General features: G+C 45.4%; 1 protein-coding gene across 4 annotated transcripts in view; it reads left to right on the top strand.

Annotated features, from left to right (window-relative positions):
- CaMKI (Calcium/calmodulin-dependent protein kinase I) overlaps window positions 1–24,519 on the top strand; it is a 919,698-nt gene that overhangs the window by 65,331 nt on the left and 829,848 nt on the right. The window lies entirely within an intron of this gene.

The raw sequence follows: 24,519 nt of genomic DNA, 5'->3' as shown, positions 1-24,519 counted from the left end.
GCCAAAAAATGAGCGAGATACTAAAGTCCCAGTATGACTGTTCAGTTGGCCGCTGCCCAGACTAAGGGTCCACAATCCAAATGTCTCCTTGATGAATGAGACCCAAAATTTGGTCATCCCAAAAGTCACGGATATTATCCTAACGCCACAAGACTTTGAAAAGGCAATAAATGACATGCCCATGCACTTTGTTCCAGGCCCAGACTCGTGGAACTCCGTATTCATGAAGAACTGCAAGAAGCCCCTATCATGTGCCTTCAGTATTCTATGGAGAGGTAGCATGGACACAGGGGTTATCCCACATTCACTAAAAACAACAGACATAGCCCAACTCCACAAAGGTGGCAGTAAAGTAATTGCAAAGAACTACAGACAGATAGCACTAACATCCCATGTCATAAAAATCTTTGAAAAGGTTCTAAGAAGCAAGATCACCATCAGTTACACAACCCAGGGCAACACGGGTTTAGAGCTGGTCGCTCCTGCCTGTCCCAACTACTGGACCACTATGCCAAGGTCCTGGATGCTGTAGAGGATAAACAAAATGCACATGTAGAATACACAGACTTTGCAAAAGCCTTGGACAAGTGTGACCATGGTGCAATAGTTGGTAGACGGAGCTATAACTTCCTAACAAACAGAACACAAAGAGTAATAGTAAACAGAGTAAAGTCTGAGGCAGCTACAGTGAAAAGCTCTGTTCCACAAGGCACAGTAATCGCTCGTATTCTATTCCTCATCCTCATATCTGACACAGACAGAGATGTAAGCCATAGCTCCGTGTCTTCCTTTGTTGATGACACCCGAATTGCCATGACAGTGACCTCCACCGATGACACCGCAAGACTCCAAGCGGACATCAACCAAATCTTCAAATGGGCGACTCAAAACAATATGATGTTCAATGAAGAGAAATTTCAAGTACTCAGGAGCAAATTAAAACTGCATCAGGGTATACAATAAATTCTAACTATATAATAGACCTGGGAGTGATAATGTCAGAGGATCTCGCCTCCGAAGGCCACAACAATGTATATACCGCATCTGCTAAGAAAATGATAGGATAGATAATGAGAACCTTCAAAACGAGGGATGCCAAGCCCATGATGATTCTCTTCAAATCGCTTGTTCTCTCTAGGCTGGAATACTGCTGTTCGCTAACTGCCCCCTTCAAGGCTGGCGAATTGCTGACCTGGAGAGTGTACAAAAAAATTTCATGACACACACATAAGTACGAAAAGGCACCTAAATTAATGGGAACAGTTGAAGCCCCTTGATTTGTATTCCCTGGAATGCAGGCGAGAGAGATACATGATAATATACACTTGGAAAATCCTAGAGGGATTAGTACCAAACTTGCAAACGAAAATCACTCCGTATGAAAGCAAAAGACTCGGCAGGAGATGCAACATTCCCATAATAAAAAGCAGGGGCGCCACGAGTATATTGAGAGACAACATAATAAGTGTCCGGGGCCCAAGACTGTTCAACTGCCTCCCAGCATAGATAAGGGATATTACCAAAAGACCCCTGGTTGTCTTCAAGAAGGCACTGGACAGGCACCTAAAGTCAGTACCTGACCAACCGAGCTGTGGTTCGTACATCAGTTTGCGTGCAACCAGCAGTAACAGCCTGGTTAAACAAACCCTGATCCACTACGAGGCCTGGTCTCAGACCGAGCCGCAGGGGCGTTGACCCCCGAAACCCTCTCCAGGCATACTCCAGGTATGTGTCTCCTCCAGACCATTGTGGAAATGTCTGGATGCTGTGTAAGTAAATACTTAATTAAGAGTTTCTTATCTACCTACTAACTGACGTATATTCTATCCAGGCGAGGGACTGGTAATCCCAGACCCGGGGACTGAATGTTCATCATTCAGCTGAACCATTCAAGTGTTATTAGCACTCAAGTCTCTGAGGACACCATCTCTGTGTAGAGTGTTGTTGTGATGGTGTAAGTAAAAGATATATAAACAACACATTAACTTTTATTATCAGATGACTTTTAGCTTGAAGATCGAGTTTAGTGTCTAAGTTAAGTGTCCGAGTTTAGTTTCCAAGTGTCCGAGTTTAGTGTCCAAGTTCAATGTCCAAGTTTAGTGTCCAAATTTAGTGTCCAAGTTTAGTGTTCGAGTTTAGTGTCCAAGGGACAAGCCATCTTATAATATGTTGCCATATTACTTGTGTTTCACTCACACACTGTGATGTGTTGAGAAACAAACATACACAGACACACATTTTCACCACAAACTTCGTATCAAAATTTATAGACATTTAGCGTTTGTGTTATTACTGACTATTATGCCTCTTTTGACCTTGTTTATGCATTTACATTTTAATACCATTATTGATAAATTAGACACATGTGCAACTCTTGGGTATCTTTATTGAGGAAACGTTTCGCCACACAGTGGCTTCATCAGTCCATACAAAGGAGAATCTTGAAGAACAGGAGGAGAATGAGGTAATCAGTCCTATTCTTCAAGATTCTCCTTTGTATGGACTGATGAAGCCACTGTGTGGCGAAACGTTTCCTCAATAAAGATGCCCAAGAGTTGCACATGTGTCTAATTTATCAACATGTCGGTTCTCTGAACCATTCATCTACAAATACCATTATTGTTCTTTTCTTATCACACAATTAAAGTTATTTAATATTTGCCACAGTTTTTGTGTGTATCCGACAAATATCAGCTTCGTGGATGGTCTATTTTACAATTTGTAATGTAACTTGCACTCTGGAATTTTCATGCTTTCCTAATTGGTTAATGCTTAGGAGAGGGGTGTGGCCTCCTTACCTGTATCATGAGTATGCATCATTATCTGTTATGTTTGATGCTTTTCACCTGTAGCTTTATGTGTGTGAATGATGTTTCTGTTGTTTATTATTTATCATGCCAGCATCTCTCAAGTGTATGGAAGACGTCTAGAGGGCTGCCTACCCCCACCCCCTCTTTCTCTTTCTCTCTCTCTGCTAGTACCATGTTGAGTGTGGATGTGGTGCTGCTGTCCTCAATGAGTTTTTCCTTCTCTTCATTTCTGACTCTTAATTTATGGTCTTGAATGTCTTTCCACATCTCTGGTGGTGTTCTTGTGGGTTTATCTCACAGGGATCTTATTTAAGATGCACTTAGCTGTCTTTTGATTGCTGCAGGATGTTCTTGTCATGACAGCTTGCTGTCTAGAGTGTTGTTCAAGATATTCGATGTCGTTGGCTATGTACTATCACAGTTAAATGTTATTTATACTGTTTAGCAATGTGATTGGAACTTTGTTGTGGTACTGGGACTTTGTATGTCCAGCACAGTGTGTCATGGTCTCTATTGATGTTCCATGTTTGCTCTCATATATTGTCGTCACACTCCAATATAGGCTGCCTCCCAACCAGCAGACCGGGTGCTAAGGGTTTAACGCTCAATAGGGTTCCAATCGTTAAAGCAGTACCTTGGTTCATTGACCAATCACACGCAAGCCTGCCAAAACTGAAGCAACGTGGTTCACTTGCAGTAAGCATTGGCAGACTTGCCTAGCTGCTGGTTGAGCACGGTGCGCTCTGGCTTCTGTTTTACCATCTGTCACCGTGGTGTGCACTTATTATTCTATCTGTACATATTATACATAGTGTACATACCTGTATATATTGGGTGAAGGCAAATACACATTATAGTCTATTGTAGAGTTTTGTTTGCTCCAAGTCCCTTTATGACCAGGTCTCACAGGCTATTCATTACCTGTGTTCGTAATATATATCGATGTTTGGCTACTGTTTTATAACATTGTATCTATCTTAGATTAATTGTGAACGCTTTAGATCGCAGTGAGTGGATATAAATGTTTTTTTCTTTGTGGTGTGCTGTTGGAATGGAAGGAAGGTAACATTTATGAAAGGTTTCAGGGAAAATTGGTTAGCCCAACTGAGTCCTGTAGGTGGGAAATACAGTGGCTGTACTCTGACGGAGGGGAGGGAATGTTGCATTTCAAAGGGTCATCCGAACTGTCATGTCATCACATTTCTGGCAAGAGACTGAACAAATGACGGTGACTGTTTCTTCTTTTTTTGGGTCACCTTCCTCGGTGGGAGACTGCAGGCGTGTGTGTGTGCTCACCTATTTGTACTCACCTATTTGTGGTTGCTGGGGTCGAGTCACAGCTCCTGGCCCCGCCTCTTCGCTGATTGCTACTAGGTCCTCTCTCTCCCTGCCCCATGAGCTCTATCATACCTCGCCTTAAAACTATGTATGGTTCCTGCCTCCACTACATCCCTTTCTAGGCTATTCCATGGCCTGACTACTCTATGACTGAAGAAATACTTCCTAACATCCCTTTGATTCATCTGAGTCTTCAACTTCCAATTGTGTCTTGTCTTGTGTCTGTGTCCCATCTCTGGAACATCCCATCTTTGTCCACCTTGTCTATTCCGCGCAGTATTTTATATGTCGTTATCATGTCTCCCCTGACCCTCCTGTCCTCTAGTGTCGTCAGGCCGATTTCCCTCAACCTTTCTTCGTAGGACAATCCCCGTAGCTCTGGGACTAGTCTTGTTGCAAACCTTTGCACTTTCTCTAATTTCTTGACGTGCTTGACTAGGTGTGGATTCCAAACTGGTGCTGCATACTCCAGTATGGGCCTGACGTAAATGGTATACAGAGTCTTAAACGAATCCTTACTGAGGTATCGGAACGCTATCCGTAGGTTTGCCAGGCGCCCGTATGCTGCAGCAGTTATCTGATTGATGTGCGCCTCAGGAGATATGCTCGGTGTTATACTCACCCCCAGATCTTTTTCCTTGAGTGAGGTTTGCAGTCTTTGGCCATCTAAACTATGTGTGTGTGTGTGTGTGTGTGTGTGTGTGTGTGTGTGTGTGTGTGTGTGTGTGTGTGTACTCACCTAATTGTGATTGCAGGGGTCGAGACTCAGGTCCTGGCTTCGCCTTTTAGGGGCCTTTTCAAGCCAGAAGCTGAGTATCGACCCCTGCAACCACAATTAGGTGAGTACACACACACACACACACACACACGTGTGTGTGTGTGTGTATAATATATTACATCTTTACCACTCCCCTCCCTCGCTGTGCTAACTTGAGAAATGTCTTCTGGAATTCAGGCCGAATTTGGACATTTTCGCTGACCTCGTTTAGTTATTTCGAACACCGGAGATGGCAACACTGTTATCACCAGAGTGAGGGGCAGGGAGAAATTTATTCGTGATGTACTAACGTATCATCACTGTCAGTGACCTGTCACGCAGTGGCTGTTGAGAGAGAGAGAGAGAGAGAGAGAGAGAGAGAGAGAGAGAGAGAGAGTGAGAGAGAGAGAGAGAGAGAGAGAGAGAGAGAGAGAGAGAGAGAGAGAGAGTTCACGGGAAAGACAACAGAGAACTTGGAAATCTACATCCAGACTATCTGCTGAATAGAACGATTTCCACTTAGGTTATGGACTATTGTGTATTATCTGGGTGTGTGAATCAAGAATAGAAAAGATTCCCTCCCCACACTCCCCACCCTCACAACCCTCACCACACACCCCACCCTCACCACCCTCACCACCCTCCCCACCCTCACCACCCTCACCACCCTCCCCACACGCCCCACCCTCACCACACTCCCCACCCTCACCACCCTCACCACCCTCCCCACACTCCCCACCCTCACCACCCTCCCCACACTCCCCACCCTCACCACCCTCACCACACTCCCCACCCTCACCACCCTCACCACACTCCCCACCCTCACCACCCTCACCACCCTCCCCACCCTCACCACCCTCACCACCCTCCCCACCCTCACCACCCTCACCACACTCCCCACCCTCACCACCCTCACCACCCTCCCCACCTCACCACCCTCACCACCCTCACCACACTCCCCACCCTCACCACCCTCCCCACACTCCCCATCCTCACCACCCTCACCACCCTTCCCTCCCTCACCATCCTCCCCATCCTCACCACCCTCACCACCCTCACCATCCTCACCACACTCCCCACCCTCACCATCCTCACCATCCTCACCACCCTCACCACCCTCCCCATCCTCACCACCCACACCACCCTTCACCTCCCTCACCACCCTCACCATCCTCACCACCCTCACCACCCTTCCCATCCTCACCACCCTCCCCACCCTCACCATCCTCACCATCCTCACCACCCTCCCCACCCTCCCCACCCTCCCCACCCTCACCACCCTCACCACCCTCACCACCCTCCCCATCCTCACCACCCTCACCACCCTCCCCAACCTCCCCACCCTCACCACCCTCCCCACCCTCACCACCCTCACCACCCTCCCCACCCTCACCACCCTCCCCACCCTCCCCATCCTCACCACCCTCACCACCCTTCCCTCCCTCCCACCCTCCCCACCCTCACCACCCTCCCCACCCTCCCCATCCTCACCACCCTCCCCACCCTCACCACCCACCACCCTCACCACCCTCCCCACCCTCCCCATCCTCCCCTCCTCACCACACCATCCCTCCCTCCCCACCCTCCCCATCATCCCCACCCTCACCACCCTCACCATCCTCACCACCCTCACCACCCTCCCATCCTCACCATCCTTCCCCACCCTCCCCATCCTCACCACCCTCACCACCCTCCCCACCCTCCCCTCCCTCACCACCCTCCCCATCCTCACCACCCTCCCCACCCTCACCACCTTCTCCACCCTCCCCATCCTCACCACTCCTCCCCACCCTCACCACCCTCCCCATCCTCCCCATCCTCACCACCCTCACCACCCTCCCTCCCTCACCACCCTCCCCATCCTCACCACCCTCACCCCCTCCCCACCCTCACCACCCTCACCCCCCCCTTCCTCCCCTCCCTCACCATCCTCCCCATCCTCACCACCCTCACCTCCCTCCCCATCCTCACCACCCTCATCCTCCCACCCTCACTCACCCTTCCCTCCCTCATCCATCCTCCCCACCCTCACCACCCTCACCACCCTTCCCTCCCTCACCATCCTCACCACCCTCCCCATCCTCACCATCCTCCCCACCCTCACCACCCTCCCCACCCTCACCACCCTCACCATCCTCCCCATCCTCACCACCCTCACCACCCTTCCCACCCTCACCATCTTCACCACCCTCCCCACCCTCCCCACCCTCACCACCCTCACCATCCTCCCCACCCTCACCACCCTCCCCTCCCTCTGACCGCTGCATGACAACAGCGGGACAAATGTACCTTACCATACTGGAACAATAATATGGAACTGCCAGGATGGATGGAACTGGATGGAAGACGTGAACTCACTATTACCTTTATTATACTAGTATTATTTCTGTCTTTAACCACTTTGGTTACTCTACTGCCACTCACAAAGCAGTGTGTTAAACCCCTACTACAAGTTAGTACGAGTTCTGCTGTGACTATCACAACTCACTATGTCAAATGATCGTCCTGGTACAGACACTGAACAAACAAAAGGATTCTGTAACCTTTATATTGCCTCATCTATTGAATGTACATGATGCCTCACATGGGTTTAGTGGACAGATGAGTGAAGTACCGAGCACCTTTGATACCTTTGAAGGATATCCTAGGGTGTCCTAGGGTATCCTAGGGTGTCCTAGGCAATAATCCTTTCCTCCCACATCATACCTTATACCGTACTGGTCACCATAACCTTTTATCATCTTCTCTGACATATAAAACAATTTGGACCCACCCAGCAATCTTGAACATGTGGTCCTGAAGGCTCTGGTAACTCCTCCCGCTAAGTCACCATGTATCTTGTTAACTCCTTCCACTGTCACCATGTATCTTGTTAACTCCTTCCACTGTCACCATGTATCTTGTTAACTCCTCCCACTGTCACCATGTATCTTGTTAACTCCTCCCACTGTCACCATGTATCTTGTTAACTCCTCCCACTGTCACCATGTATCTTGTTAACTCCTCCCACTGTCACCATGTATCTTGTTAACTCCTCCCACTGTCACCATGTATCTTGTTAACTCCTCCCGCTAAGTCACCATGTAATTTGTTAACTCCTCCCACTGTCACCACGTATCTTGTTAACTCCTCCCACTAAGTCACCATGTATCACTCATGTATGTATCTTGTTAACTCCTTCCCACTGTCACCACGTATCTTGTTAACTCCTCCCACTGTCACCATGTATCTTGTTAACTCCTCCACTGTCTGTATCTTGTTAACTCCTTCCACTGTCACCATGTATCTTGTTAACTCCTCCCACTGTCACCATGTATCTTGTTAAATCCTCCCACTGTCACATGTATCTTGTTAACTCCTTCCACTGTCACCATGTATCTTGTTAACTCCTTCCACTGTACCATGTATCTTGTTAACTCCTTCCACTGTCACCATGTATCTTGTTAACTCCTTCCACTGTCACTGTATGTCACCATGTATCTTGTTAACTCCTCCCACTGTCACCATGTATCTTGTTAACTCCTTCCACTGTCATGTATCTTGTTAACTCCTCCCACTGTCACCACCATGTATCTTGTTAACTCCTTCCACTGTCACCATGTATCTTGTTAACTCCTCCCACTGTCACCATGTATCTTGTTAACTCCTCCCGCTAAGTCACCATGTATCTTGTTAACTCCTCCCACTGTCACCATGTATCTTGTTAACTCCTCCCACTGTCACCATGTATCTTGTTAACTCCTTCCACTGTCACCATGTATCTTGTTAACTCCTCCCACTGTCACCATGTATCTTGTTAACTCCTTCCACTGTCACCATGTATCTTGTTAACTCCTCCCACTGTCACCATGTATCTTGTTAACTCCTTCCACTGTCACCATGTATCTTGTTAACTCCTTCCACTGTCACCATGTATCTTGTTAACTCCTTCCACTGTCACCATGTATCTTGTTAACTCCTTCCACTGTCACCATGTATCTTGTTAACTCCTCCCACTGTCACCATGTATCTTGTTAACTCCTTCCACTGTCACCATGTATCTTGTTAACTCCTTCCACTGTCACCATGTATCTTGTTAACTCCTTCCACTGTCACCATGTATCTTGTTAACTCCTCCCACTGTCACCATGTATCTTGTAGATGAATGGTTCAGAGAACCGACATGTTGATAAATTAGACACATGTGCAACTCTTGGGTATCTTTGAGGAAACGTTTCGCCACACAGTGGCTTCATCAGTCCATACAAAGGAGAATCTTGAAGAACAGGAGGAGAATGAGGTAATCAGTCCCTCAACCTTGAGTCGATGTGGTCAGTCCATCAATCTTGAATCTGATGGACTGACCACATCGACTCAAGGTTGAGGGACTGATTACCTCATTCTCCTCCTGTTCTTCAAGATTCTCCTTTGTATGGACTGATGAAGCCACTGTGTGGCGAAACGTTTCCTCAAAGATACCCAAGAGTTGCACATGTGTCTAATTTATCACCATGTATCTTGTTAACTCCTCCCGCTAAGTCACCACGTGGCCCGGTGGTCTGGTGGCTAAAGCTCCCGCTTCACACACGGAGGGCCCGGGTTCGATTCCCGGCAGGTGGAAATTCCGACACGTTTCCTTACACCTATTGTCCTGTTCACCTAGCAGCAAATAGGTACCTGGGTGTTAGTCGACTGGTGTGGGTCGCATCCTGGGGGACAAGATTAAGGACCCCAATGGAAATAAGTTAGACAGTCCTCGATGACGCACTGACTTTCTTGGGTTATCCTGGGTGGCTAACCCTCCGGGGTTAAAAATCCGAACGAAATCTTATCTTATCTTGTTAACTCCTTCCACTGTCACCATGTATCTTGTTAACTCCTTCCACTGTCACCATGTATCTTGTTAACTCCTTCCACTGTCACCATGTATCTTGTTAACTCCTCCCACTGTCACCATGTATCTTGTTAACTCCTCCCACTGTCACCATGTATCTTGTTAACTCCTCCCACTGTCACCATGTATCTTGTTAACTCCTTCCACTGTCACCATGTATCTTGTTAACTCCTCCCACTAAGTCACCATGTATCTTGTTAACTCCTCCCACTGTCACCACGTATCTTGTTAAATCCTCCCGCTAAGTCACCATGTATCTTGTTAACTCCTCCCACTAAGTCACCATGTATCTTGTTAACTCCTCCCACTGTCACCATGTATCTTGTTAACTCCTCCCACTGTCACCATGTATCTTGTTAACTCCTCCCACTAAGTCACCATGTATCTTGTTAACTCCTTCCACTGTCACCATGTATCTTGTTAACTCCTCCCACTGTCACCATGTATCTTGTAGATGAATGGTTCAGAGAACCGACATGTTGATAAATTAGACACATGTGCAACTCTTGGGTATCTTTGAGGAAACGTTTCGCCACACAGTGGCTTCATCAGTCCATACAAAGGAGAATCTTGAAGAACAGGAGGAGAATGAGGTAATCAGTCCCTCAACCTTGAGTCGATGTGGTCAGTCCATCAATCTTGAATCTGATGGACTGACCACATCGACTCAAGGTTGAGGGACTGATTACCTCATTCTCCTCCTGTTCTTCAAGATTCTCCTTTGTATGGACTGATGAAGCCACTGTGTGGCGAAACGTTTCCTCAAAGATACCCAAGAGTTGCACATGTGTCTAATTTATCACCATGTATCTTGTTAACTCCTCCCGCTAAGTCACCACGTGGCCCGGTGGTCTGGTGGCTAAAGCTCCCGCTTCACACACGGAGGGCCCGGGTTCGATTCCCGGCAGGTGGAAATTCCGACACGTTTCCTTACACCTATTGTCCTGTTCACCTAGCAGCAAATAGGTACCTGGGTGTTAGTCGACTGGTGTGGGTCGCATCCTGGGGGACAAGATTAAGGACCCCAATGGAAATAAGTTAGACAGTCCTCGATGACGCACTGACTTTCTTGGGTTATCCTGGGTGGCTAACCCTCCGGGGTTAAAAATCCGAACGAAATCTTATCTTATCTTGTTAACTCCTTCCACTGTCACCATGTATCTTGTTAACTCCTTCCACTGTCACCATGTATCTTGTTAACTCCTTCCACTGTCACCATGTATCTTGTTAACTCCTCCCACTGTCACCATGTATCTTGTTAACTCCTCCCACTGTCACCATGTATCTTGTTAACTCCTCCCGCTAAGTCACCATGTATCTTGTTAACTCCTCCCACTGTCACCACGTATCTTGTTAACTCCTCCCACTAAGTCACCATGTATCTTGTTAACTCCTCCCACTGTCACCACGTATCTTGTTAAATCCTCCCGCTAAGTCACCATGTATCTTGTTAACTCCTCCCGCTAAGTCACCATGTATCTTGTTAACTCCTCCCACTGTCACCACGTATCTTGTTAACTCCTCCCACTGTCACCACGTATCTTGTTAACTCCTCCCGCTAAGTCACCATGTATCTTGTTAACTCCTCCCACTGTCACCACGTATCTTGTTAACTCCTCCCACTAAGTCACCATGTATCTTGTTAACTCCTCCCACTGTCACCACGTATCTTGTTAACTCCTTCCACTGTCACCACGTATCTTGTTAACTCCTCCCACTAAGTCACCATGTATCTTGTTAACTCCTCCCACTGTCACCACGTATCTTGTTAACTCCTTCCACTGTCACCACGTATCTTGTTAACTCCTCCCACTGTCACCACGTATCTTGTTAACTCCTCCCACTGTCACCACGTATCTTGTTAACTCCTCCCACTGTCACCACGTATCTTGTTAACTCCTTCCACTGTCACCACGTATCTTGTTAACTCCTCCCACTGTCACCACGTATCTTGTTAACTCCTCCCGCTAAGTCACCATGTATCTTGTTAACTCCTCCCGCTAAGTCACCATGTATCTTGTTAACTCCTCCCGCTAAGTCACCACGTATCTTGTTAACTCCTCCCGCTAAGTCACCATGTATCTTATTAAGTCTTATATTTGTAAAATGTTGGTCCAGCTTGAATAAACATATCGTCTTTGCGCTTAAAACATTAGCCGCTAGTTCATTCTTTCTGATTTTTTTATATTTTGTACGTGCAATGATTTGAAATTAAGAATATGATTCTGAATTATGTTTGCTGCTTCCGTTTGTGTTGCATCTTCTGCCACGCAGTTCATACTATTGCTTCAGATTAAGGCCCCTCAAGGAAGGTTCCTTGATGTTGGTGAGGGGCTCTTGATTTAGGGAATTGGATCTGTGCTCCAGTTCCCCGAATTAAGCCTGAATGCCTTCCACATATCCCCCCCCCCCAGGCGCTGTATAAACTTCCGGGTTTAGCGCTTTCCCCTTGATTATAATAATAATAATTCAGATTAAGGACTCACTCAACACTGAGTAGTTCTTCAGGTTTGAATGTGTAGAAGCCATTCAGTATCCTAAAGTTTTACATGAGATAGCCTCGTTGTCTCTGTTACCTAAGAGAAGAAAAATTGAGTGAGTATTTCTTAATAAGGTTCGTTTCAGTGTAACAATACAAGTTTGGTAGCTCTTCACTGTACCTTCTCTAATATATCTCCGTCTTTTTTATAATCTGGAAGGAAAAACTGAACATTACAGAAAGTCAGTATATCAGGTGTTTTGTACTTCAGGTTTCCTCGCTTATGATTATCACTCCAAGGTCCTTTTCTTAACATATTTCTTGAAGTTTATTGCCAAACAGTTTGCATTCATAAATAAGGTTGTTATATCCATAATACATTACTTTCCACTTGTCTACACTGCATCTCTTCTTCCTCTATGAGTACATCTTCAATCTGTCCAGATGACTTAAAGTTCTCAATCTTCGCTGGATGCTACGTTTTTTTCCAAGTCTGGTGTAATCTGCAAATTTTGTTATCTTAGATGTTGGTCCTACCTCGAGACCATGAATGAATATTGTGAAGAAGACTGGACGAAGAAGTGACCCTGAGGAACTCCATTTTGAATATACAGTCACTCAGGTTCCTCATCGTTGAGGACCGCTCCGGGTCCTGTGTGTGAGCCAGTCAGTTATCCAGACACGACGTGTCTGGCCTATACTGTACCACCTGCCTCACATGTGCCACACCTGCAACACATATTGCACACCTGCTCTGCAGTTAAGATTCTTCCCCTCATAACCTGCACCTTCTCTGCACTCACTTAGTGCCTTACTGCACTTTCCTCTTGTTGCTCTAGCTCTCTCCTATTCCATGTCACCCCTCGTCTCGCTCACCCTGCCTCGCCCCGGCCCGCCCCGCCAGGCTGTGTTCCGCCCCCTTCACCCCACCCCGCCCCACCCCGCCCCACCCCGCTCTGCTCTTCTAGGTGGCCTTGTATTACTGTCATGTTTCATAATTGCTTAAAAGAATGACGAGCAATTCAACGAAATTTACCAAGCCATTTAGCTGTCAGAAGTCTGAGGTGGAACATGTACGTGCGAGTGTTGACACACACACACACACACACACACACACACACACACACACACACACATGAAGCACTAAACTACAGACCAGTGTCACTAACATGTATAGTATGCAACGTCATGGAGAAGATTATCAGGAGAAGAGTGGTGGAACACCTAGAAAGGAATGATCTCATCAACAGCAGCCAACATGGGTTCAGGGACGGGAAATCTTGTGTCACAAACCTACTGGAGTTCTATGACATGGTGACAGCAGTAAGACAAGAGAGAGAGGGGTGGGTGGATTGCATTTTCTTGGACTGCAAGAAGGCGTTTGACACAGTTCCACACAAGAGATTACTGCAAAAACTGGAGGACCAAGCAGGAATAACAGGGAAGGCACTACAATGGATCAGGGAATACTTGTCAGGAAGACAGCAGCGAGTCATGGTACGTGGCGAGGTGTCAGAGTGGGCACCTGTGACCAGCGGGGTCCCACAGGGGTCAGTCCTAGGACCAGTGCTGTTTCTGGTATTTGTGAACGACATGACGGAAGGAATAGACTCCGAAGTGTCCCTGTTTGCAGATGACGTGAAGTTGATGAGAAGAATTCATTCGATCGAAGACCAGACAGAACTACAAAGGGATCTGGACAGGCTGCAGACCTGGTCCAGCAATTGGCTCCTGGAGTTCAACCCCACCTAGTGCAAAGTCATGAAGATTGGGGAAGGGCAAAGAAGACCTCAGACGGAGTACAGTCTAGGGGGCCAGAGACTACAAACCTCGCTCAAGGAAAAAGATCTTGGGGTGAGTATAACACCAGGCACATCTCCTGAAGCGCACATCAACCAAATAACTGCTGCAGCATATGGGGGCCTTGCAAACATCAGAACAGCATTCCGACATCTTAATAAGGAATCGTTCAGGACCCTGTACACCGTGTACGTTAGACCCATATTGGAGTATGCGGCACCAGTTTGGAACCCACACCTAGCCAAGCACGTAAAAAAAACTAGAGAAAGTGCAAAGGTTTGCAACAAGACTAGTCTCAGAGCTAAGAGGTATGTCCTACGAGGAGAGGTTAAGGGAAATCAACCTGACGACACTGGAGGACAGGAGAGATAGGGAAGACATGATAACGACATACAAAATACTGAGAGGAATTGTCAAGGTGGACAAAGACAGGATGTTCCAGAGATGGGACACAGCAACAAGGGGACACAGTTGGAAGTTGACGACACAGATGAATCACAGGGATGTTAGGAAGTATTTCTTCAGCCACAGAGAAGTCAGGAAGTGGAGTAGTTTGGGAAGCGATGTAGTGGAGGCAGGATCCATACATACCTGGAGTTTACCTGGAGAGAGTTCCGGGGGTCAACGCCCCCGCGGCCCGGTCTGTGACCAGGCCTCCTGGTGGATCAGAGCCTGATCAACAAGGCTGTTACTGCTGGCTGCACGCAAACCAACGTACGAGTCACAGCCCGGCTGATCAGGAACCGACTTTAGGTGCTTGTCCAGTGCCAGCTTGAAGACTGCCAGGGGTCTGTTGGTAATCCCCCTTATGTATGCTGGGAGGCAGTTGAACAGTCTCGGGCCCCTGACACTTATTGTATGGTCTCTTAACGTGCTAGTGACACCCCTGCTTTTCATTGGGGGGATGTTGCATCGTCTGCCAAGTCTTTTGCTTTCGTAGTGAGTGATTTTCGTATGCAAGTTCGGTACTAGTCCCTCTAGGATTTTCCAGGTGTATATAATCATGTATCTCTCCCGCCTGCGTTCCAGGGAATACAGGTTCAGGAACCTCAAGCGCTCCCAGTAATTGAGGTGTTTTATCTCCGTTATGCGCGCCGTGAAGGTTCTCTGTACATTTTCTAGGTCAGCAATTTCACCTGCCTTGAAAGGTGCTGTTAGTGTGCAGCAATATTCCAGCCTAGATAGAACAAGTGACCTGAAGAGTGTCATCATGGGCTTGGCATCCCTCGTTTTGAAGGTTCTCATTATCCATCCTGTCATTTTTCTAGCAGATGCGACCGATACAATGTTATGGTCCTTGAAGGTGAGATCCTCCGACATGATCACTCCCAGGTCTTTGACGTTGGTGTTTCGCTCTATTTTGTGGCCAGAATTTGTTTTGTACTCTGATGACATAGCTTTAAGCAGAGGTATGATAAAGCTCACGGCTCAGGGAGAGTGACCTAGTAGCGGTCAGTGAAGAGGTGGGGCCAGGAGCTTGGACTCGACCTCTGCAACCTCAACTACGTGAGTACAACTAGGTGAGTACACACACACACACACACACATACACACACACACACACACACACACACACACACACACACACACACACACACACACACACACACACACACACATACACACACACACACACCGATGAGATCGAATCCTGTGTCGCTGTTTGTAGATGATGTCAAACTGTTGACAAGAACACGAATAGCAGCGGACCTTGAGGTCCTGAAGGGAGATATCAACACGTTGCGAGGCTAGTCAAGCAAGCGGCTAAGATAAGATTTGTTCAAATTTTTAACCCGGGGGTGAGTTAGCCAGCCAGGATAACCTCAGATAGTCAGTGCGTCATCGAGGACTGTCTTATTTCCTATGGGGTCCTTTAGTCTTGTCTCCCAGGATGCGGCCCACACCCGTTGATTAACACCCGGCTACGTACTTACTGCTAGGTGAACAGGGGCAGCAGGTGTAAGAAAACATGCCTAATATTTCCACCCATGCCGGGAATTGAACCACGGACACTGTGTGAGGCGAGTGTGTTGCCAACCGAGCCACAGAACACGGTGGAGGCTGCTGGAGTTCAACCACAGCAAGGTCATGAAATCTGGTAAAGGAGGGGGAGGGGGCATCCAGAGATCGAATACAGACTGGAAGTGGAAAAACTACAGATATCAACAGACATCTCACCGAACATTTCGGAAGAACACATAAAATATATGGCTTTGGTATCCTATGGAAGGCAGACAGATCCCAGAGTAACCCTCAGGAGTCTCAACAAAGAATTTTCTGTGACTGCACAATGGATATGTAGCACCAGGTTACCCCTGTCTGATTAAGCTGGTTCAAAAGCTTGAAAAGATCTAAGAGTCTGGAGTTAGACTTGTCTCTTCGTTCCGAGGGTTAATGTATGGTAAGGGACAACAAGTGAACTAAACAGTGGGTAAACTGCGGATGGCGAGCAGCAGTTTACTTACCGTTGTTATGTATCGGTGACATATGAGAGGTTAGTGAACTTCAGAATAATTCTTGAAATCTTTATAAATGACATGATAGAGACCAATTACTGAGTACACAGCGCCAGTATGAAGCCTACCTAGTTATCTTTACTGTGTTGCACAAGTACCTGATTCATCACACTGTCAGTTCTCTGAACCAGTTAGCTATATACACGGAATTTTACACCTTTTTAACGTACAGGTATAACCTACTTACACCTGTGGGTTTATCCTGGAGTCTACCTGGAGGTTATTCCGGGGACCAACGCCCCCGCGGCCAGGTCCACGACCAGGCCTCCCGGTGGATCAGGGCCTGATCAACCAGGCTGTTACTGCTGGCCGCACGCAGTCCAGCGTATGAACCACAGCCCGGCTGATCCGGCACTGACTTCAGGTATATGTCCAGCTCCCTCTTGAAGGCAGTCAGGGACCTATTGGTAATTCCCCTTATGTTTGGTGGGAGGCTGTTGAACAGTCTTCGGCCCCGGACACTTATGGTGTTTTATCTTATTTTGCATCGCCTGCCCAGTCTTTTACTTTCGTAGGGAGTGATTTCTGTGTGCAGATTTGGGACCATTCCTTCCAGGATTTTCCAAGTGTAGATTATGATATATCTCTCCCTCCTGCGTTCCAACGAGTACAAGTCAAGTGCTTCCAAGCGTTCCCAGTAGTTAAGGTGCTTGACAGAACTTATACGTGCAGTAAAGGTTCTCTGTATACTCTCTAGATCTGCAATTTCACCTGCTTTAAACGGAGATGTTAATGTACAGCAGTATTCTAGCCTAGAGAGAACAAGTGATTTGAAAAGGATCATCATTGGCTTGGCATCTCTCGTTTTGAACGTTCTCATTATCCATCCTATTATTTTCTTTGCACTTGTGATCGTGGCACTGTTGTGATCCTTGAAAGTGAGATCCTCAGACATTACTACTCCCAGGTCCCTTACATTATTTTTCCGCTCTATTGTATGGCCAGAGTTTGTAGTATACTCTATTCTAGTTATTATCTCCTCCAGTTTTCCATAACGGAGTAGTTGGAATTTGTCCTCATTGAACATCATATTGTTTACCGTTGCCCACTGGAAAACTTTGTTTATATCTTCTTGAAGGATAACCATGTTCTCAATAGATGACAGCCTCATGCAGATCCTAGTATCGTCTGCAAAGGATGATACGGTGCTGTGGTGTATATCTCTGTCTGTGTCTGACATGAGGATGAGGAACAGGATGGGGGCGAGTACTGTTCCTAGTGGAACAGAACTATTCACTATTGCAGCCTCCGATTTAACTCTGTTGACCACTATTCTTTGTGTTCGATTTGTTAGGAAGTTGAAGATCCATCTCCCCACTTTCCCAGTTATTCCTTTAGCACGTATTTTATGGGCTATTACGCCATGATCGCATTTGTCAAATGCTTTTGCAAAGTCTGTGTATATTACATCTGCATTCTGTTTTTCTTCCAGTGCATCCAAGGCCATATCATAGTGATCCAGTAGTTGTGAGAGTAGATGAATGGTTCAGAGAACCGACATGTTGTTGAATTAGACACATGTGCAACTCTGGGGTATCTTTATTGAGGAAACGTTTCTCCACACAGTGGCTTCATCAGTCCATACAAAGGAGAAACTTGAAGAACAGGAGGAGAATGAGGTAATCAGTCCCTCAGCCTTGAGTCGATGTGGTCAGTCCATCAATCTTGTTCTTCAAGTTTTTCCTTTGTATGGACTGATGAAGCCACTGTGTGGCGAAACGTTTCCTCAATAAAGATACCCAAGAGTTGCACATGTGTCTAATTCAACAACATGTCGGTTTTCTGAACCATTCATCTACAATCCTGTCAGACACTGCAACTTCTTGGGATCTTAATACTTGGGAATTCTTCACTTGCCTAACCCTTGGGCACGACCTACTTCCACATTGGACAAATGTGACACCACCTACGACTGCTGCACCTCACCTGTCTACGGTTTATAAGCTGCTTCTCCGCTCATATGCCGTATTCTATTCAAGATTGATGGACTGACCACATCGACTCAAGGTTGAGGGACTGATTACCTCATTCTCCTCCTCCCCCTCGCACACACACACACACACACACACACACACACACACACACACACACACACACACACACACACACACACACACACACACACACACACACAAATATATATCAATAAACTTTAATTTCACCATTCATATCCACTTCATAATTAATGGCTGTGATAGTTTTTAGATTATCTTAATTATGATTATTAATTAACAGTGGTGTTTTTCCTCTCCCAGCAGCCAGTCCAATAACGCTTTGTTGTGTTTTTACCAGATTTTATAGTTTATTGTGCCAGAGAGCCGTGTTGATGTGTGTGTGTGTGTGTGTGTGTGTGTGTGTGTGTATGTGTGTGTATGTGTGTGTGTATGTGTACTCACCTAATTGTGGTTGCAGGGGTCGATAGTCAGCTCCTGGCCCCGCCTCTTCACTGTTCGCTACTAGGTCCTCTCTCTCTCTCTCTGCTTCCTGAGCTATGTCATACCTCGTCTTAAAGCTATGTATAGTTCCTGCCTCCACTACATCATTTGCTAGGCTATTCCACTTCATGACAACTCTATGACTGAAGAAATACTTCCTAACGTCCCTGTGACTCGTCTGAGTCTTCAGCTTCCAATTGTGACCTCTTGTTTCTGTGTCCTCTCTCTGGAACATCCTGTCTGTATCCACCTTATCTATTCCACGCAGTATTTTGTATGTCGTTATCATGTCTCCCCTGACCTCCTGTCCTCCAGTGTCGTCAGTCCGATTTCCCTCAACCTTTCTTCGTAGGACATTCCCCTGATTTCCGGAACTACCCTTGTTGCAAACCTTTGTACTTTCTCTAATTTCTTGACGTGCTTGACCAGGTGTGGTTTCCAAACTGGTGCTGCATACTCCAGTATGGGCCTGACGTACACAGTGTACAGTACCTTGAACGATTCCTTACTAAGGTATCGGAACGCTATTCTCAGGTTTGCCAGGCGCCCATATGCTGAAGCAGTTATCTGGTTGATGTGTGCCTCCGGAGACGTGCTCGGTGTTATGGTCACCCCAAGATCTTTCTCCTTGAGTGAGGTTTGCAGTCTTTGGCCACCTAGCCTGTACTCTGTCTGCGGTCTTCTTTGCCTTTCCCCGATCTTCATGACTTTGCATTTGGCAGGGTTGAATTCGAGAAGCCAGTTGCTGGACCACGTGTCCAATCTGTCCAGGTCTCTTTGAAGTCCTGCCGGATCCTCGTCTGATGTATTTCTCCTCATTAACTTCACATCGTCTGCGAACAGGGACACTTCTGAGTCTATCCCTTCCATCATGTCATTCACATACACCAAAAATAGCAATGATCCTAGAACCGACCCCTGTGGGACCCCGCTCGCCACAGGTGCCCACTGTGATACCTCATCACTTACCATTACTCGTTGTTGCCTCCCTGTCAGGTATTCTCTGATCCACTGCAGTGCCCTTCCTGTTATACGCGCCTGATCCTCTAGTTTCTTAATATCTTGTGAGGAACTGTGTCGAAGGCCTTCTTGAATTCCAAGAAGATGCAATCAACCCACCCCTCTCTCTCGTGTCTTACTTCTGTAGCTTTGTCACAAAACTCCAGAAGGTTTGCGACACAGGATTTGCAAAGCTTCCATGAATCCGTGCTGGTTGTCGTTTATAATCTTGTTCCCTTCCAGGTGCTCCACCACTCTCCTCCTGATAATCTTCTCCATGACTTTGCATACTATACATGTCAGTGACACTGGTCTGTAATTTAGTGCCTCTTTTCTGTCTCCTTTTTTAAATATGGGGACTACATTTACTGTCTTCCATACCTCGGGTAGTTGCCCAGTTTCAAGGGATTGCTGAAGATTGTGGTTAATGGCACACAGTATTTCTGCTCCCTCTCTGTGTATGTGTGTGTGTGTGTATATATATATATATATAAATATATATATATATATATATATATATATATATATATATATATATATATATATATATATATATATATATATATATATATATATATATATAAAAAACCACTCTGAAAGAATAGAGAAATTCCAAGCGCTTTCGTGACTACTCACATTATCAAGTTCCTTGATAATGTGAGTAGTCACGAAAGCGCTTGGAATTTCTCTATTCTTTCAGAGTGGTTGTTTTGCATATTTTGAAATCACCTGTTTACTGTGATCTTATTGCATATATATATATATATATATATATATATATATATATATATATATATATATATATATATATATATATATATATATATAGGGGAGCAGAGAGGGAGCAGAGGAACTGTGTGTGCCGCTAGTAGCAATCTTCAATAAATCTATCGAAAATGGGCAATTGCCAAGACGTGGAAGTCAGTAGATGTAAGTCCAGTTTTTAAGAAAGGAGACAGACAGGCAGACTAAACTACAGACCAGTGTCACTGACATGCATAGTATGTAAAGTCATGGAAAAGATTATCAGGAGAAGAGTGGTGGAGCACATTGAAAGGCTGGGCTCACACATGACAATCAGCACAGCCTCAGCGATGGAAAATACGTCAATACGTTGAAAAATCAATTTTACTGCTAAATTCGTGTTGACTTATGTTTAATAATTTATTGCTAAATGTTACGCTGACTTCCCTATTGACGGTCGCTATTACAGTTCTCAGCATTTGAGGGGGTAGAGAGAGAGAGAGAGAGAGAGAGAGAGAGAGAGGATGTGTATGTCAGAATAATATTCGGTCTTTCCAAAATACTACTGGTTGACTCAATGTTTATATAATTCCAATACCACTGATAGATAATTCACTTGTCAATCCTCAGCTTTCTTAAAGACTGCTTCTCAAGCACTCACATCACACAGTTTAATTACACCTATAAAAATACCCAATAATAAGGACTGACTGTGATACAATAAATAAGGAGAGTCTAAAAACAGACTTACATTTAACATTTACTTAATATAAGAAGTACCGTATCTCTAAAACATATTACAGTTTAAGTTTATACTGAACTGATCCCACGAATTATATTACGGATGTAGGAGCAGTAACTAGATAGGAAGGTAATTTACTTGGTATTGTTTGACACTCTCGATGCACTGTTTGACACACTCAATGAACTGTCTTCACTCTTCACCTCAGCACACCCCTGTGTATCTAAGTTCATCTTGACACAGTGTGTGCTGATCCAAGCCTAGTCAGACCTCCTTTGATCTCTCATTCCTTTCCTAACCCGTGTTTACCTAAGATTCCATACCTTCCAGTCTATATCCTCAACTAAAAGAAATTAATCAGTATGTCATCCCGCATTCAGTCAACGATACAAATGTGTTTGCGTGTGTGTGTGTGTGTGTGTGTGTGTGTGTGTGTGTGTGTGTGTGTGTGTGTGTGTTACGTAAGGTGGCAGGTAACAACTGACAGGAAATCCCTTATACTGTGTACTCACTTATTTGTACTCACTTATTTGTGGTTGCAGGGGTTGATTCATAGCTCCTGGCCCCGCCTCTTCACTGCGTGTGTTTAAGAGAGAACATGACTGAAGAGGAAGAAAATTGCACTGAGTCACGATAGTAAACACTTCAGTTATTATTTAAAACTCCTTTAAAACGATTACATGGCCATGGTGACCCCAAGGCCATGGTGAGCCCATGGCCATAGTGAGCCCATGGCCATAGTGAGCCCATGGCCATGGTGACCCCATGGCCATGGTGAGCCCATGGCCATGTCAAATTTATGTCTGTGAAGGCAGGTTCATGCCTGATTATCTTGCTGTTTATAATTCACTGACTTAATCGACCATAAAAAAACAAAAATGCTAAATAATTATATAGAAAAAATGATTAAAAAGTTTGTAAAAGTTAAAAAAAATTGCTATATATATATATATATATATATATATATATATATATATATATATATATATAAGAAACCTAGTGTGAAGGGGCATGGAAAAGGGAGAAAAAACTCACCTATGTTAGCAGAGCAAAAGAAAAACTAAAAAATACATGAGAAAAATGGAAATTTTGGCGAGAAAACCCCAATTAAGGATTCCTGGAAGAATACAATTTAAATGACAGATCTTCCACTTCTTCCAATATTTATCGTCTTTATAAATTAAAAACACCTTATCCATTGACCTTGTTAAGTTTCAACACTGGTTTACTGTTTGCGTTCACACAACCATTAACATGTACTGGCGCTTCTCTAGTCACTTTTGTAAAGATCATTCCCGAATTTGGTTTATCTGTGATAACTTGGAAAAACCTCTTCCTATCGCTGGTTTATCCTTCTTAAGAAAAAGGCTAAGAATGCTATTACAGTGTTTAGGTGCCAGTTTGCAAATAACATGAGCACACGTCTTCTGAACAGCTTCAATCTTTAATGTCTTATAATTCTTATGTATTCATCAACCCAGTAAGTTTAACCTTTTGCCAATTTCCACAGTTAATAAACTTTGAGTCATTGACTTCCAAACAATTACTTCAGAACGTTTTTTCTGGCAGCTCTAAACTTGCAGAGCTGGTGAGCTGGCAGGGCTTTACGCCATGGTAACCTCCTGCTGATATTGCTCTGTGTGATTTTTAAGTTTTTTTTTCTTTTTTAACTCAGCAGCCGTCTCTCATCAAGGCAGGGGTGACCCGTGAAGAAAGAATCACTTTCATCATCATTTAATCAATTCCTGCCTTGCCAGAAGCATGTTGATAATACGGTTCAGATGATCCTCCAGACTATAATATCCCCACCCCTCATTTAGAGTGAGGCAGTATACTTCCCACCACTAGGACTCAAGTCCGACTAACCGGTTTCTCTGAATCCCTTCATAAATGTCACTTTGCTCACACTCCAACAGCACATAAAATCATTAAAACCACTTGCCTCCACTCCCCCTATCTAACACTCTCATACAACCTTTTTGGCTGTCCCAATTCTTCCCACTCAAAGCCTCCTTTACCCCCCTCATCCCCCAATCCCTCTATCCAACCATTTCTAGGACGATCTCGACCCCATCCCAAATTTATACATATCCTAGTCAACCTCTTTAAATATCCAAACCACCTTAACAACCTCTCCTCAGTCCTCTCAGTAATACTCTCCATCTAATATCCAAATTACGAATTCTCTGCATAATATTTACAGCACACATTACCCTCCGACACAGTATCTCCACTCCCTCCTGCCTCCTCCCAGCAGCAACGTTCAAAACCCATGCTTCACACCCATATAAAAGTGTTGGTATCACTATACTCTCAGACATTCCCCGTTTTTGCCTCCGTTTGCCCCGTTTTTGTCTCCCCAGATGCTTCAATGCACCACACACCTGTTTCCCCTCATCTAAGGGTCAACGCCCTCGTGACCCGGTCCCAGACCGTGCCTCCCTGTGGATGGCTTCATCAACCAAATTGTTCGTGCTAGCTGCACGAAGGCCAGCATAATCGACACAGCCCAGCTGATCAAGGACTCACTTATCCAGTTCTTTCTTAAAGATAAACAAGTGTCTGTTGGTAATCCCCCCCATTTGTATAAAGGGAGGACGTTGAAAAATCTTGGCCCACCTTAGTTTACCATATTTTTCACAGACCCGACCTCAGACAAGTCCACTTCCAAATATGTGAACACGTTCACTTCCTCCATACTGTCTCCGTCCAGTGTGATATCCAGTCTTTCATTATCTAGAGTTTTTCTTACTCTCATCACCTTCATCTTTCCTATATTCACTCTTTTAGTTACTTCTTGTATATAAACTTTTAAATTTATTAACCAATATTTGCAACTTCTCTTCAGAATCTGTGACCACTCTGACTGTGACCACTCTGACTGTTACCATTCTGACTGTGACCACCCTGACTGTAACCACTCTGTGACCATCCTGACTTTGACCACCCAGACTTTCACCATTCTGTCTGTGACCACCCTGGCTGTGACCACCCTGGCTGTGACTACCCTGACTTTGACCACCCTT

The sequence above is a fragment of the Cherax quadricarinatus genome, chromosome 2, assembly GCF_038502225.1.
Source record: "Cherax quadricarinatus isolate ZL_2023a chromosome 2, ASM3850222v1, whole genome shotgun sequence".
Taxonomy (NCBI): domain Eukaryota; kingdom Metazoa; phylum Arthropoda; class Malacostraca; order Decapoda; family Parastacidae; genus Cherax; species Cherax quadricarinatus.
The sequence above is the reverse complement of the archived record's forward strand: the minus strand, read 5'-3'. Positions and strand labels throughout refer to the sequence as shown.